Here is a 17,132-nt window from a genome sequence, read left to right as displayed (position 1 = left end):
TGCCAAGTTCATCTTCAAGCAGAAGTTACCATCTTTACCAGCTTCTTTGATGGATCCACCCCTGACTAACACTCACTAGAAAACAATTATGGTTTAGCAAAGATGATCAATCCTTACTGCTTTCCTTCTTGACAAGAATCCCACTTCATACAAATTAGACCCAGTCTTTGAAAAATTGTGGCTTCCTCTTATTTAACCCCTGAGAATGGTGACTGTGGACATGGTATAAGAAAGTTTTCTTAGTCTATGTTTCTGTTCAGACCAGATGGATGGTTAATGCATGTAACAGAAGAGGCAAATACTGGCGCTGACAGCCCCCAGGTTAGGTGGCCTCCAGTGGTGCATGAAAGATACAAAACAAATATTCAATTCCATACAAGGCATGGACAAGAACAGTCTATCCAAGTTTCCTTTATAAGGGCGTCTGGAAAAGACAACAGATAAAAACCACACTCACGTTCAAATCTGAGTCGGCTGAGCACAAAGCAAGCATTCATAATGGAGGGATAGGAAACACGCCAGATGCTTCCCTGGGTACCACTGCCCTGCAGCGTGGCAGCTGTGTGTAGTCAGTCAGAGATGCAACGACCACCACCCAAAACACATGAGCAGACCAGCAGTTCATAATAACCGTGTGCAGAATTGACCAAAACCCCATTTTCTGTGAAAATGGCACTTTCCTTTCTAGCCTGATGAAAATCTATTGATATATGTATCAAAAAGAGATTTTAGTTTATTCTGGGTTAAAATCATGTCTGACCAGGAAATAGTGCTGTCTTATAGAGCACTGATTGATCCACAGGCAATGCAATTTTTATGTGTGTCTGTACACTAAGTCATGTAAAGAAAGTGACCAAAAAACAGTTCTTTGGGGGAAAATATGTTAAAATAAGCTAGTTTTGATACACTGAAGCTTTCCTTTCACTGAGTATATGGTCCTTATACCCCTTCCCCAGCTTCAGTGGAATGTTCACGCACAGAGTAAACCATCCTGGTTTCAAGAATATAGTTTGGGTTACAGTGTTGGCAGTATGTTAATTAATAACAGGCATCAATTTGAGGGATTCCCTAGGACAAAGGCAACTACCAACTTTTAAAGATGGAGCTGACACTGGTGGTCAGGTCCATTGGTAGCACACAAGAGGACTGTTCCCTCTACGTTGGCAACTTCGCTTATTTAAAAAACCTCACTCAAGCTGTTTTCTTTTTCTTTTTTTTTTAAGAATCCCAGGTTATTGTGGGACTATATATTGGTACCACCTTTTTGATAAGAAATTTGGCAAGATGAATTAAAATCTTCAAAAGGTAATATACCTTTGCCCCAGTAATTCTACTTACAGAAATCTCAAAGGAAAAATGCAGATATGGACAAAGATGTTTGTCATGCTATTTGCTTAAAAGGCAAAGATAAACATTAAATATTAAGCACTAGCATTAAGTATCAATAAGTACAGAGCTACTAAAAACTTTAGCATATTGCAATCCAGGAAGGTGTGGGGGGATCTTCTGGCTGGGTAGCTCCACCTGGAGTTCCCATGGCGCCCAACTTCTACCTGCCACAGCTGAACAAAACATGCCTCCTCATCCTCGTTCCCCATCCCAGCTCCCAAACCTGGCACCCCACTCCCACCACCGTATTTCCTGCACAGGTGAAAGGCACCACCAAGTCCCCAATCCAGGAATTATTATTGACTTGTCTCTTCCCCTCACCTCCTTCCCCAAACGGATGACCAAGTCCATTGTCTTAGTAACTCTCGCATCATCCCCACTGCCACTACATTGTCTTGGTCCCTCTCGCCTACAAAATTATTCCCTTAACTAATTTCTCAGTCTCCTCTGATCCATCCTCACCACTGCCAACCTGCTCATCTTTCTAAATACAAACCTGAATCCCATAACCCTATTTCTTAAACTCTTCAGTGACCCTCCCCTGTGTAGTAGATGGTGAAAGCGCTTAGCTATCTACCAGACATTACTAGGCATTTTCCACATAATGACTTATTTAATCCTCCCACTAGCCTATGAAGAACGTACTCTCCTATTGTCTTTATAGAGATTATTGTCAGCATGAAGAACGTACTCTCCTATTGTCTTTATAGAGATTATTGTTAGCTCTTTTAAAAATGAGGAAATGGAGGCAAGTGGTATTAGGTGCGGAGAAGGTGATGGCACCCCACTCCAGTACTCTTGCCTGGAAACTCCCATGGACGGACGAGCCTGGTGGGCTGCAGTCCATGGGGTTGCTAAGAGTCAGACATGACTGAACGACTTTACTTTCACTTTTCACTTTCATGCATTGGAGAAGGAAATGGCAACCCACTCCAGTGTTCTTGCCTGGAGAATCCCAGGGACGGGGGAGCCTGTGGGCTGCCGTCTATGGGGTTGCAGAGTCAGACACGACTGAAGTGACTTCGCAGCAGCAGCAGGTATTAGGTGATTGCCCAGTCATGCACCTGGGAGAACTGCTGTCTGATCCATACTCTCTGGCTCTAGGCTCTGGGTGCTGGAGTCCTACTCCTGATGCTTCCTCAAACAAATGAAGCCACATCTCTCCTCCAGCCTCATCTTCATGCTTCATCTGTATCCTGCAGTCTAATACCCAGAGTCCTGACACTGGCCCTAACTGCCTTCCCTATCCTAGCATATTTTTTCACTTATAATTTTTTGCTGGTGAATCTGTCTTATCTTCCCCAAAGCGAGTTCCTACCTAATGAGTGTCTATTATGTGCCAGCCTCCAGGCAATATTCTGGGCATAAAGGCAGAGCAGTGGTCAAGCTAGAAAGGCTGCTCTGTTCTTGGGAAGCCCCTATTCTAATGTATGGGGGTGAAGGGGACAATGATTATGTTAATGAACAGATCAGATAACATCAAAAAACAAAAAGTCTTATGAAGAAAATGAAACAGGGTAATGGCAGAGAAACTGACTGAGGAGAGAGGGTTATATGGTGGCCAAAGGAAGTGATTTTGGAGCTGAGGCCTGAATGATAAAGAAAGAGCCAAGTAAAGATCTGAGGGCAGGGCCTTGAGGTGAGAAAGGACTTGCTGTGTTCAAAGACAGAAATAATGTTTGTGAACTGAGTAAGAGATGATGTGGTAGGAGATGACGATGGAGAGATGGGAAGGGGCAGCAGGGCAGGGCCTGGCACATCACGGTAAAGCTATTTCAAGTGCACTGGCACGCTATTGGGCTTCTCTGCTGGCTCAGATGGTAAAGAATCTGCCTGCAATGCAAGGTTTGACCTAGGTTTGATCCTTGTGTCAGGAAGATCCCCTGGAGAAGGGAATGGCTACCCATTCTAGTATTCTTGCCTGGAGAATTCCATGGACAGAGGAGCTTGGTGGGCTATAGTCCATGGGCATGGTACTGGGGACAGTTTAAGCAGGGGAATAATAAAATCTGATTAACCCTTCCCATCATCCTCACTGAACTCTATCTATCTAAATATCATATTATAACACCTGTTGTTCTGAGTAGCAATTCTTTATAAATATGAAATCCTTGAGAAAAGTGCACAGGTCATTTATCTTTGATTCCCTAGTGCCAAGTACAGAGGAAACATAATAGGGAGTCAATAAATTTTTAGTGATTAAAAAGAAAATAATTATCTTCCCACTTTTCAATATCAGGGACCTTTTGGACATTGCCATGCCCAGCCTTTTGAGAATTCATTTCTTCTTTCCATCTTGAATCTTTGCTGCCCTCATCCACCCCTGCAACCTTCTCTACCTTCTTTTGATGCTTTAAGTGCCCAAAGAACTCTAGTGATTCAACATTTGCCTGCGTTTGAGGGCATTGATCCAGTAGCAGGCACTGTGCAAGGTGAGGGGGATGCAAGTTTCTAAACATGGTCCCAGCCTTCAAAGACAGACAAGCTTCAGTAATTGTAATACCTGGTGATGAATGCAAAGCAGAAACAGGTCCATGCTACAGAAGGAAGCTAGAGTTAAAACAATAACCACTGCATCACCTTTGTGAATCACGAAAGTGCTGCTGTTCTTACAGGTTCTGGATTTCACAGCTCATAAGGTCCTAGGAACTAAGGCCTAGGTGATGACTGCCATTATCTAACCAGAGTCCTTGATTATGACCCATGTGCCTCCGGAGGCTGGGAGAGTAGAAGGGAGGAGTTACAGCTGGTTGATGAAAATCCCTCCCCTTCTACAAAAAGGCTGGATGACCTGGAAGACACAGGCAAGGCAGATCCCTCTGCAGGCACGACCATGTAACATGAAAAGGAGGTGCTGTGGCATCTTGGCTGCAGGAGTCAGGGAATCCAGGTTGTAGTGAAGCACTGGTGGCTTTCTGGCTCCTGGTTCTGGAATGCTCTACAGCTGAGTTGGAAAAAGTGAATAAAGGGAGGGAATCCATTGCAGCACACCATTTGGAAATAAAGCATTTCATGATTCAGCAGTTGAACCCAGGTGGCTCATAATATTAGCTGAGGCTCATGTTGGTTTGGGATGAATAGAAGGGGAGGTTATAAATTACTTTGGTTGATCTGTCCTTAAGTAGTTGTTAAGAAGACTTTTCAATAGACTGTCCCTTTTAACACATTCAGAAGTAGTTTTAGTAGTTCAGTAGTCAGGCTGAAGACAAAATGAAATGTAAACAGTAGCAAAAGGAATGACATAAGCTTGTTAATCTGGAGAGTGTTGTGCGTATTGGGGGAGGGTGGAGCAGTGATGCAGCCGTAGGGGAGACACACGAAGGTGGAGGCGAGAAGAGTGGGAGAAGAAGAAGAAAGTCTGCACTGGCCATTTTTCCTCTGAAAAAGTTAGAATGAACAAAATGATTCCATTTATATAAGTTTTTATACTTTTGCATGCATTTAAAGTATAAGAGTAAAACTGCATTTCATGGACTTAATGAATGTTGCTTGTCTTCCCCTGCGGGAGTTGGAAGGGAAGTCCTATATCTTGGGACTGCATGCATGCATGCATGCTCAGTTGCTCAGTCATATCCGATTTTTTGTGACCCTATGGACTCTAGCCTGTCAGGCTCCTCTGTCCATGGGATTCTCCAGGCAGCCTGTCCTAATCCACCTGCATATATACTGTTCCAGGCAACACACGTCTGACATCAAGCCTTTGGAGGGGCCATCGATGACACTGAGACTATTATTGATAATTTCCACGGAAACAGCTTGCCAAACAAGATTATGTCCTATATGTAGTGTAGGCGCACACACACACACACACACACACACACACAACTGGCATGGTTGGGAGATTAATGGTTTTCATTCAAGGGGAAAAAAAAGATGAGAGAATAGGAATACCCAGGTATTCTTATCTACCTTCCCTACTGTACAAATGGGTTTCCCTTCCATGAGTGAAATCAGTCATGAAACATCTACTATGGAATCCAAAGAACATCAAGAACCCCACTCAAATCATCAGCTTTTCTAAACAAAACACATCTATTTATAAGAGTAACATAAAAGACAGAAATACAAAAGACTAGAATTCATTAATCTCCTTTGAATCATTCAGAAATTAAATTTAATGATATTGGGAGCCAAGATGGATATGGAATACCCATTTCACCTTCCTAAAATCATTGTCAGTTTAAACAAGCTCACATGGTCAGAAAAAACCTCCTCACACAGAGTTATCTTGCCTCAACAAACTATTATTTTGTTTTCTCTGATATCCTTGTGCCTGAAATTGTGAACTGTGGCTTGGCAGATAGTATTGGTAATGGTTTCAGAGTGAGCTGAGTACCAGATGTCAACCAGGGTGAGGTCTCTGTGGTTGGAACTCAGGGATATATCCTTGACCCTGTGCAGCTTTGATGAAGACACAGGGGTTGGACATCTTCCATTTCTCTCTCCAGGTTCACTTCGCACCTTCCCTTCCCTACTCTGTTCCCTGCAAGGCTGGCCTTTTTGGGCTGTGTCAACAGCTCCCTATTCCTCTGGCTTCTCTTTGGGTCTGGCCAATGGAAAGCTCTGGTGGATCTTCCTATTTCCTGATCTGCCATTCAGGGACTTGTGTTCTTTCTCTGTGGACAGATTGCTCCAATGTTGGCTGCCTCATCAGCTTAGATACTCATTTTTTGGATTAAGAATGCCAATGACTTATCTGGATAGCCACTCGTTGATCCCTTAGAGATAGTGCACTGCCTGCTGGATTACATGTCTGACCATACTGTAGCTGAATTTTCCTTCTAGCACCTGCCCAGCACAGGTTAGTGGGTCCTGGGCCTTCTCAACAAGCCATGGTACACTCAATACTTGCATGTTTCAAGGCCACTGCCATTGCTCAAAACACTTTGGCCACTCCTTTACAGGAACAACTTTTGAAGTTAATTTATGGGGTTTGAGGTTACCAGAAAATTGTTCTCAATATTCTATTCCAATATTTAGTCATATTGGCTTTTGACTTTAAAAGATTATCCCCCACCTTATTTAAAAGAGTTGGCTAAAAATGGTGCTTATTAGTTTTCAAATACCAAGTTTATCCCAATAGATCTTCCTGTCACTCACTATATTTAATGAGGTATTGTAGTGGTTAACAAGCTTCCTAGATGGCACTAGCAGTAAAGAACCTGCCTGCCAATGCAGGAGACACAAGAGATGCGAGTTCGATCCATGGGTTGGGAAGATCCCCTGGAGGAGGGCATGGCAACCCACTCCAGTACTCTTTCCCGGAGAATCCCATGGACAGAGAAGCTTGGTGAGCTACAGTCTATAAAATCGCAGAGTTGGACAGGACTAAAGCAACTTAGCGGGCAGGCTTGCAGGTAGTGGTTAAGGAGACAGGTGTGGGAAAAAGACTGCTTGAATATGCATCCTAGTTTCATCTTTCAACTTACTAGTTCTTTGACTTTGACTGACTTAATCACAGAAAATGCTCCCATTTTACCATTTCTAAAACCAATATGTGTGCTTAGTCGCTCAGTCGTGTCTGACTCTTTGTGACCCCATATAGTGTAGCCCGCCAGGCTCTTCTGTCCCTGGGGATTCTCCAGGTAAGAATACTGGAGTGAGTTGCCATGCCCTCTTCCAGGGGATCTTCCCAACCCAGGGATCAAACCCAGGTCTCCTGCATTGCAGGTGGATTCTTTACCATCTGAGTCACCCAGGAAGCCCAGTATATGAGTGAGTGTTAGTTGTGTCTGACTCTTTGTGACCCTACAGACTGTAGCCCATCAGACTCCTCTGTCCATGGAATTCTCCAGGCAAGAATACTGGAGTGGGTTGCCATCCCCTTCTCCAGGGGATCTTCTCAACCCAAGGATTGAACCTGGGTCTCCTGCATTGTAGGCATATTCTTTACCATCTGAGCTACTCATGGTTATTGGGTGATACAAATTAATATGTATATAGTACTTAGAACAATGTTTGATATGTTGTAAGGGTTATTTATTTTTTTTGTAAGGGTTATTTAACATCCATTACTGCATTTTCTTACACACTATAGTCAGTATTGAGCAGACAATACAGCATTTTTAAAAAGCAAATTAAGTTAATATAAATGACTAGGGCACATGGTTTACTTACATTTATTAATATTACCCTTTCCTAAATAAGGCTATGTAGGGGTGGAAAACATACAGTTAAGCACCTTTAATCAATTTTGAAACAGGCTGGGTATAAATAAATTCATCAAATAATCACAAATGCTGTACTACATGTAGGCCAATATATGTGGTGTTTTACATGCTGCTGCTGCTGCTGCTAAGTCATGTCAGTTGTGTCCAACTCTGTGCAACCCCATAGACAGCAGCCCACCAGGCTCCCGTCCCTGAGATTCTCCAGGCAAGAATACTGCAGTGGGGAGGAGGAAATGGCAACCCACTCCAGTATTCTTGCCTGGAAAAGTCCATGGACAGAGGAGCCTGGCGGACTGCAGTCCATGGGGTTACATGACTGAGCATGTGTGCATGAGGGTGGAGGGAGGGTTGGTAGCAATAAAGTGGTAGAACTAAAAAGAAAAAAAAAAGAATACTGGAGTGGGTTGCCATTTCCTTCTCCAGTGCACGAAAGTGAAAAGTGAAAGTGAAGTCACTCAGTTGTGTCCAACTCTTCACAACCCCATGGACTGCAGCCCACCAGGCTCCTCCGTCCATGGGATTTCCCAGGCAAGAGTACTGGAGTGGGGTGCCATTGCCTTCTCCAGTGTTTTACATACTATATTTCTAACCCTCACAACAGCCTCAGTGGGAATTATTATCTCCAATTGCTAATTTTGAAGCAGAAGCTAAGATAGCTTAAATAACTTGTCCAAGGTCACTCAGAGCCAGAAGTGAAGGTAGATCCCTCTGGCTTTTTGCTGTTCTTCCTCTTACATTGCACTGCACTCATAAAGTGATGTGATTGATTTTTTTTAAACAAACATCTAAATTGGTGTAATCCCTTATGAAATAGTCACCTTGGCAGACTCTATACTTACACGTTCCAAGGGCACTGTCTTTGCTGAAAATACTTTAGCCACTCCTTTATTGGAACTGATTTCAAAGTTAATTTGAGGTATTTGAAGCTACCAGCAAACTGTTTTCAATATTCTATAGTCATATCTAGTCACATCTGATGTTTGACCTCAGAGGGTGTCATCCAAATGTATCTTCCACTTTATTTACAAAATTTGGCTGTGAATGCTGTTTGATGTTCTCCAAACACAAATCCATCCCTAAAGAATGAAGATATGTGACAGCCAAGATTATTAAAAAGACTCTGTTTGGGCTCTGAAATCAACTCCAATAGAGGGCTTTAAATATTGTTTTGGCCTATGGCCACATTTTTCACATCTGCTTTTATCCTTGCAGAGTAAACAGAGGAACTGAGGCCATTTGAAGCAATACATTCTTGTGTGATGGCTACAAAATCAGGTTCATTATTTTCATCCACCTTGAAATCTGTATAATTGTGGTTAACACTAAACAGGCAGGAAAATTAATTCATTCACTTGGATGAATTTAGTCACTCCGACCTCAAAGCTCTGATCACAACCCAGCCTTAGAAACTTCTGAATGGATGCAGATTATCTGATTGTCTGGCTCTTTGTCTAACTCCGGGAGTTAGACAAATCACTCATTTATCATTTTGATTTCAATAAAAGGCATGAAATAAGCTTAAGACAATCATGCAAACTCAGAGGGAAAATCTTGTAAATTTTATAGAAAACTCAAGGGACATTGTCTGGAGATCAAAGCCGATTAAAAGTCTATCTGAATTTTTATGAAATGACCGTGGTATAAAATCAGACATGGCCACATAATCCATATTTACTGTGGGTTACACAAAATTGGCATTTTTCCCTCATTATAATCCCTCTTTTTCATGCCCCATACATAACTTCCTTTCCTTACCCTCCACTTCTTTTACTATCTCTGTGGTACACGACATTCACTTCTGGGGTACTAATCACCAGTTACAATCAACTTGAACCATTTTCCTGGTATTTCTTTTCTGTTATTATACAGAAAGCCATGGACACACCACACTTTCATGTTAAAGACAGTAGATCTCTAAAATCAGTTCAGCCATGTTAGTTTTCAGAGGCTCATTATTTCATCCCAGAAACGGGAAATACCAGGCTCAGGATGAATTGAACTGTTATTCATTAAAATATAGTCCTTCCTTTCAGACGATATCATCTCAAATTTACCGCTACTATTACTTTTACAAATTATTTGGCTCATTAGGAAGTCAGTTAACTTGCTTCTCTCTATTCCCTCAAGTTTTCTGTAACTTCCTCTAACATTTTCCTTCCCCAAAATTAACGCCAGAATGTCAGGCACACTCCTAATTATGAAGCTTCAAATTAAATTCTTGTCTCTGACGTTCTTTTTATTCACAAGAAGACAGCATCAGGTATGCTGGCCATTGTCCTCAGACATTTTTTCTGTTATGCCTCATACCTGATACGCAAGGGTTACAATAAATGATTAAAAACAGCTGTATCCAGGAAGGATCGCTCCCTGACAATTCAGCTTCACAAAACCCAAAGAAAAAATGCACTAAGCAACTATTAGGTGGCAACATTGGTGATGACTTGAATTTGAATTTGATGAGCCAGAAATCTCATATTGATTCAAAGCCTCCCTGGACAATCAACTCTCTCAATTCTCTCAACTGAGTCACATTAGCACAAGTTAACAGGGAAAAAAAACCATAAAGTGGGGAAAGAAGAAAACCATTTTCTCTTAAAAATGATTCACAGATAATTTGGAAACTCTTAAGAGTTCCTTGGACATGCTGACTAGAATGTAAAGAGGTAGAGTATCTAACGCTCGGAATTTCTAATTTACTGATTTCATTTAGGTCCCAAATATAGACCAGTGAAATTCAAAGTTTTTTTTAGGATCCAGAGGCTTTTAGTCACCTCAAGAGAATTCATGAGTTTCTCCAAAAGGAATTATTTTTAATTTACTTTATTTAAAAATTGGGACTTCCCTGGTGGTCCAGTGGATAAGAATCTGCCTGCTAATGTAGTGGTCATGGGTTCAATCCCTGGTCCAGGAAGATCCCACATGCCACCGGGCAGCTAAGCCCATGCACCACAACCACTTTCCCCTAGACCCTGGGAGCTGCAACTACTGAGCCGGTGAATTGCAATTACCGAAGCCTGCACGCCGAGAGCCTGTGCTCACGAGAGAAGCCACTGCAATGAGAAGCCTGTGCACCAGAAAGCCTGAGCAGTAACAAGGATCCAGCACAACCAAAAATAAATAGATAAATAAAATTTTAAAATAATGTAGATTTTACTGAAGATTTCATAGGGAAGACTGGGGCGAGATTCTACACTGCACAGCACACCCATTACCCTTCCAAAACCTCATCGATTAATTTTCCCCACATCTTCCTTTTCTGTTGTTAGCTATAGGGCTTCCCTCTCTTGTAACTTGTCCCCTAACAGTCCTGAGTCTTTGTGGTTCCTATCCCTTTCCTCTGGATCATCACAGTTCAGTGGAAACATATTGCAAATCACGTAGATAATTTAAAAAATTCCAGTAGTCACTTTTTTTTTAAAAGGTAAAGAATGTACCATTAATTTTAATAATATATTTAATCTTTAAAATAGACCCAAAATATTATCTCAACATATGTCCAATTAAACAATTATTACTGAGACAGTCTGCATTCTTTTTTCCCTAAGTCACCAAAATTCAATGTGAATTTTATACTTACACGCATCTCAATAGCCATGTGTATCCACTATACTGTACAGAGCAATTCTAGATCTTCCTTTTAGGCTTCCTAAACTCTCTTCTTTTGTTGGAAAATCTGTGTTCAAGCTCTTCCAAAAGTATATAACACCACCCTGTTCAACAAATGAAAGACCTTCCAGTTATCAGAATTTTCCCTCTAAATAACAAGAGGTTATGAACATATAAATGAATGAGTGAAAAGCCTAATTGTTGTTGTAACCTGGAACCAAGTGTCCCATACCGTCTGGTTTTTGGTCTCTCAAAGGAACTGGTCCCATGTTCTTTCCTCCCCTAATTTTCACTGCTGTCCTTTAATCTCAGACCTCCGTGTCCCTGAGGCCAGTGTCCCTGCTCCTCTCCTCTCTCCATCACGTCCAGCCTCACCCTCCCTTTCCCCTTCTGTCCTCACTGATAACCCTTAGGCTCGAGCCCCAGCTAACCCACAGCTCCCCGCTCTTCAGCACCCAGGGCTCCTGCTGCAGAGAATAACAGAAGCTGCTCAAAGATTCCTCAGACAGACAGTGAGGCTCTGGGACAGCCAGGTAAGTAAGAACAGATGGAGCCCTTTTTGCTCACCTGGAGGACGAGTGGGAAGAGTAAAGAGAACCCCAGGGATCGGGGAACCAAATCAGAGGCAGTGCAGCACAGCAGTTAGAACATACTCGAAGTCACATCGCTAGGTTCAAGTTCAGTTCCAACACTCACTAGCTATGTGACCCTGGCCACATCACTTAACTTTATGTGCCTTAGTTTCCTCTTCTCTAAGTGGGTGTAATAATAGCACCTACCTCACAGGATTGCTGGCAATGTGTTAATGTAGCACCAAGAAAAAGAATAAAAAATATACTTGTTGACCCACAGAATGTACAACACCAAAAGTGAGGCTTAAGGTGAACTGTGGACTTTGGGTGATAATGACATGTCAATGTAGGTTCATCAATTGTAATAAATGTACTGCTCTGCTGTGGGAGGTTGTTAGTGAGGGAGATTATGCATATGTGTGAGAGAAGGTGTATGGGAACTCTCTGTACTTCCCACTTGATTTTTCTGAGAACTTAAAACTGCTCTAAAAAATAAAGTATGTGAAAAATTCCATTACTTAAATATTTATTAAATATGTATTTTAAATGTAATTTATATACAATGTGTATAATTTATATGCATGTATAATTTCTATTGTACATGCTCAGTCATGTCCAGCTCTTCGTGACCTCATGGACTGTAGATCGCCAGGCTCCTCTGTCCATGGACTTTTCCAGGCAAGAATACTGGAGTGGGTTGCCATTACCTGCTCCAGGGGATCTACCTGACCCAGGGATCAAACCCGTGTCTCTTGCATCTCCTGCACTGACAGGTGGATTCTTTATCACTGCACCACCTGGGAGGGCATCTGGTCCCATCACTTCATAGGATATAGAAGGGGAAAAAGTGGAAGCAGTGACAGGTTTTATTTTCTTGGGCTCCAAAATCACTGTGGATGGTGACTGTAGCCATGAAATTAAAAGATGCTTGCTCCTTGGAAGGAAAGATATGATAAACCTAGACAGCATATTAAAAAGCAGAGCCATCACTTTGCCAACAAAGGTCCATATAGTTAAGGCTATGGTTTTTCCAGTAGTCATGTACAGATACGAGGGTTGGACTGTAAAGAAGGCTGAGTACTGAATAATCGATACTTTCAAATTGTGGTGTTGGAGAAGACTCTTGAGAGTCCCTAGGACTGCAAGGAGATAAAACCAGTCAATCCTAAAGGAAATCAGCCCTAAATATTCATTGGAAGGACTGATGCTGAAGCTGAAGCTCCAATACTTTGCCCAGCTGCTGGGGAGAGCTGACTCATTGGAAAAGGACACTGATGCTGGGAAAGATTGAGGGCAGGAGGAGAAGAAGGCGGCAGAGGATGAGATGGTTAGATAGCATCGCTGACTCAACAGACATGAATTTGAGCAAACTCCAGGAAACAGTTAAGGATAGAGGACACTGGCATGCTGTAGTCCATGGGGTCACAGAGTCAGACACGACTGAGTGACTGGACAAATAAAAAAAATTCTATGTGTTTATTTGTATATGTAATTATATATGCATACATATTAAAATATACTTCATATTATATGTTATATACATTATATAAGTAAAAATATAGATGTATAATTATATATTATATGTGACATATATAAATAACATAAATATATAAAATATTTAAATATATCTAACATAAACATCATATTATCCTGACCCAGGGATCAAACTGGGGTCTCCTGTATTATAGGCAGATTTCTTACCATCTGAGCCATAATGAGTGGCTGCCATCATATTATATAGAATATATAAATATACATATATGTATATATATACATATTTTATTATTTAAAATATGCAAGCAAGGCTGCCCCATTTTAACAAAACTACCCCACTATCCCTCACTAAGCTTAAGTGATATGATTGGTCACAACTCTGCCACTGAGCTATCCGTGTCCCAAGTCTGAGGCCCAGTGACCCTGGGTGTGGGTAGCAGGAAACTGACTGGCACAGAGAATCACCTCCTGGCCACCTGGCTCAAAGACCACCCCGTGACGAGTGTAACTGCTATTTCCGGAGCCTCTATGAGCCAGTGTCCACACCCTGGGCTCTGGCTCAAAAACACCTGCTCTGACACTGGTAGCGCTCGGCTCACATCTGCTTTGTGACTTCCCGGTGCTCCGCTTTGACCAAGCCTCATTCCTCCAGCTTGCACTCTGGTGAGCTGTCCTGCTTGCCCGCCTCACAGCAGCCCCTCTCAGCGCACAACAGCAGACCCATCACAGCCATCTGGTTCTGACTCAGGAAAATTACACCTGTGAGCAGGCAAGCTGTATACAGCCTATGATTTGCACTTAGAAATTCTTACCACCAGTCCTTTATCTATAAAAGGGGTCAGTGAAGGGTAATTTGAAAGTACCTATCAATATTACCACTCTGAGGCATTTATGTATATATTCATATGCAAGTGTATGAAATGACTTATGTTCAACTCTATTTAAATTACTAAAGCATAATCTGTATTCACAAAAGGCTAGAAACAAAACAAATTTTAGATAGAATGCTATAAAACAAAGGGTGGTTTTTATGTACAGATAATAGAAAGAACTCCCTGATATATTAAATTAAAGCACGGTCAAAACAGGGTCTAATGAATATTGTGCTATATGTAGAGGAGGGAAAAGAACATATATGCATGACAATCTCTAAAATGACAAAAAACCAACACAAGTACTTATTTCTTTTGGGAGGTGGGAGGATGAAGAGTGAGAACTGGGCAAATGGGGGACTTTTCATGACATGCCTTTCTATACTTTCTAAGGTTTGAACCATGAAATTATTAAATCTGTAATGAAAATAATACCTGCCCTGCTTACCCTATAGGGATGGTGATGGCTTTATGAACTGTAAAGTGCCTGGAAAAATTGATCACCCTGACTTGTTGAGGAGGGTTTGTAGTGGGGCTAATGAGCTGAATCCCCATAAAAACCTTTCTTTTCTGGAATCAACCCACTCCAGTATTCTTGCCTGCAGAATTCCATGGACCGAGGGGCCTGGTGGGCTACAGTCCATGAGGTTGCAAAGAGTCGGACACGACTGAAGTGACTTAGCACACGCGCATGCACTGATGGAGATTTCTCGGCATGAGTCTGCTTCCTTGCTACCACACTGTTTCTCAACCTTGTTTTTCTCTGAGCCTCACTATTCACGAGTGAAGTCTCTGTGATGGGTTGCAGGGGTGGGTGTGGCGAAGAAGACTTTAAGAGTTGCCATACTTCTAGTCCAGACTGTGGTCACTCTGTCTGCACTCCAGAAACTCAGTATTATCAGTTCACTGGTGGAGAGAATTATAAAGGAATAAACAGTAAGAACAGACAGGATTGGCAAAACCCAAGTCCCTTATTTTACAGATAAAGACACCAAGGAGTGGAGAGATTACTTGACCAGTTCAAAGTCACACCCGTGTTAATGAAGCTGTTAATGAAGCTGCCACTAGGAGGCAGCATATTGCCCAGTCTCTCCTTTCACTGTTCAGTCGCCAAGCTAAGTCTGAGTTATTATGACCCCATGAACTGCAGCACTGTACCATTATGTTAATAACACTGATTTATTAATTTACAAAGAGGACATACTCTCCAGTTAAAAGATACAGATCTACTAAGTTAAGGGAAATGATTATAGAAACGTGCTTGGTTATATGATATCAGAGCAGAGGAAAGGAATTAAAAATTTTCAAACAACTCAGAGCAAATCTGATCAACACACCAGCCTTCCTATCTGCAGGGCCCTTGATTCTGCAGGGTCCAGAATCCACATGCCCTTCTGAGGAGGTGCAAGGGATACATGCCATTTATACTTAGCTATGAGGATATAGAGTGTGGCTGAAATGTTTTGTTTCTGCTTCCCACCAAAACTTGGAGTTCATCCTCCACGATGTAGAACGGTCACCAAGAACTACATTTACAAGCCCTCCTGACATCTAGATGGGGCCATGACTGGTTCTCCCCAAGGGAATGAAAGTGGAAGTGAGGATGTCATTTCAGGCCAGGTCATTTAGGAAGCGAGTTTGCCTTTTCCATGCTGTCCTTCCCCATCCCTGGATACATGCAGAAGAGTCTGAGGCCTGGAGGATATCAGAATCACAGAAGGAAGCAGCCTGGATCCCTGAATTGACCACATGGAGGAAAACTGCCTACAGACCAAAAATAACCTGCATTGGACTGCAACCGTTAGTAAATTAACTTTTAACATGTTACAACAGTAAAATTTGGGAGTTTGTTTCTATTATTCTAATCAAGCCATGCACAGGTCCATTTCAGAGAGGCCTCAAAAAAAGTTATTGCCTCTCAGCTTTAAAAAAGAATCATTGAGTAACAGGAGGAAAACTATCCTGTTACTATTTTTAGTTCTTCTACAGGTTACCTCCTTAGCTCTACATAATATTAATATGTATCACAATTCACTGACTTAATTTAGGCACTATCTATTGACTTCTTGGCATGAAAGATGATGAAAAATGAGAATTCAGTTCACTTAATCTCCTTTTCCTTTAGCCTCCCAATGTTTAATAATTATATTTTATTGGTTACATTTATAATTTTAAATACTATCTTTTTTAAAAAAAAGAAGAGTATTTTTAGAGTAGTTTTAGCTTTGTAAGAAAATTGAGAGGGAGGTACAGAGATTTACCATTTACCCCCTGCCCCCACACATGCACAGCCTCCCATATTATCTACATCACTAACCAGAAGGGAAAATTTCTTGTATTTTTTAATTTTTCCTTCAAGTGGGTTTCCCAGGTGGCTCAGTGGTAAAGAATCCATCTTCTAATGCAGGAGACATGGTTTTGATTCCTGAATCAGGAAGATCCCCTGGAGAAGGAAATGACAACCCACTCCAGTATACTTGCCTGGAAAATTCCATGGACAGAGAAGCCTGGCAAGCTACAGTCTATGGGGTTGCAAAAGAGTCAGACATGACTGAGCATGTATGCATGCACGCATTTTGCCAAGTGCTTTGATTCTGCCCTTACACTCGACTGATCATTGGGGATAGAATTATAAGTTCATAATAATTTTTTTTCTTACCCTGAAGTCATGATCCTGTGTGTTCTAGCCTGTCCATGAGCATATGAATCACCTGGGGGTCTTCTTAAAATGCAGATCCTGACTGCTGGGTCTGGGATGGGCCTGAGACCTGCATTTCTAGTAAGCCCCCAGGTGATGATCTCGCTGCTGGTCTGAGGCCCTTGTTCAAATAGTGAGTTTCCAGCATTTAATGCTGAGGTGTGATTGACATATGACATTGTATAAGTGTAAGGTGTGCAGCATGTTGATTTGTTACACTTATATATATTGCAAGATGATTACCACTATAGTATCAGCTAACGCTTCCAGTATCATGTATGGATGTGAGTAGATCATAAAGGCTGTGTTGAAGAATTGAAACTGGTGTCCG

At 41.7% G+C, this 17,132-nt stretch overlaps 1 protein-coding gene across 4 annotated transcripts in view; it reads right to left on the bottom strand.

The window, feature by feature from the left end:
- The window catches only part of APBA1 (amyloid beta precursor protein binding family A member 1), a 230,763-nt gene that overhangs the window by 86,466 nt on the left and 127,165 nt on the right, over nt 1-17,132 (bottom strand). The window contains exon 2 of one of the 4 annotated variants that reach the window (XM_043486837.1): nt 11,137-11,269. The exons of the other annotated variants lie outside the window; for them this stretch is intronic. The gene's annotated coding sequence lies outside the window, so the exon portion shown is untranslated. The remainder of the gene's footprint in view (nt 1-11,136; nt 11,270-17,132) is intronic. 4 annotated transcript variants of the gene reach the window in all.

This window comes from Cervus canadensis, chromosome 14 (assembly GCF_019320065.1).
Source record: "Cervus canadensis isolate Bull #8, Minnesota chromosome 14, ASM1932006v1, whole genome shotgun sequence".
Classification (NCBI taxonomy): Eukaryota; Metazoa; Chordata; class Mammalia; order Artiodactyla; family Cervidae; genus Cervus; species Cervus canadensis.
Note: the sequence above shows the minus strand (reverse complement) of the source record. Positions and strands in the feature narration are given on the sequence as shown.